The sequence below is a fragment of the Penaeus monodon genome, chromosome 33 (assembly GCF_015228065.2).
Source record: "Penaeus monodon isolate SGIC_2016 chromosome 33, NSTDA_Pmon_1, whole genome shotgun sequence".
NCBI lineage: Eukaryota > Metazoa > Arthropoda > Malacostraca > Decapoda > Penaeidae > Penaeus > Penaeus monodon.
The window spans coordinates 25,849,169-25,849,646 of NC_051418.1; the positions used below are offsets into that span (position 1 = coordinate 25,849,169).

Below are 478 nucleotides of genomic sequence, written 5' to 3' on the forward strand. Positions count from 1 at the left end.
GACGTGCTTCCGAACAACAGCTGATTGATTCCTTTGTTTACTGTACCTGTCTGGAGGTCTCGCTGCGACTCCGTACCTGGAAAAAGAAAACATTCATTGTAAGTTTCCCAAAACTGTCATTAGTGAAGAGAGAAAAAAAATAAATATAAAAAAAAAACGTAAAACCAGACAAAAACAATATCAACGAAAAAAAAAAAACTTTCTTAAAGACCGAAACAAATAAAAAAGTTTAAAAAAGAGAGAAAAAAAGAGAATGTTCTAAATCCAACCTACTATCAGCAAACAAGAGATTAAAATTCCCATATAAACCAAACCAATCGAACCACGAACCAGGCTACAAGGGAAAAAATGCATAGACAGAATAACACGAGAGACATTAGACGGTGTACATGAAAGCGAACCAGAACTTTAGGGCTTTGGAGAAAGTCATCGGAGCGTCTCGGGATTTTAAGCTTAACTACGTGAAATGCAAGATGAG

General features: G+C 36.0%; 1 protein-coding gene across 1 annotated transcript in view; it reads right to left on the reverse strand.

Moving 5' to 3' along the window:
* LOC119594318 overlaps window positions 1–472 on the reverse strand; it is a gene marked incomplete at its 3' end in the record, with an annotated part of 85,027 nt that extends 84,555 nt beyond the window's left edge. The window contains 1 exon segment of the mRNA XM_037943377.1: window positions 47–472.
* Between the last annotated feature and the right edge of the window lie 6 nt (window positions 473–478).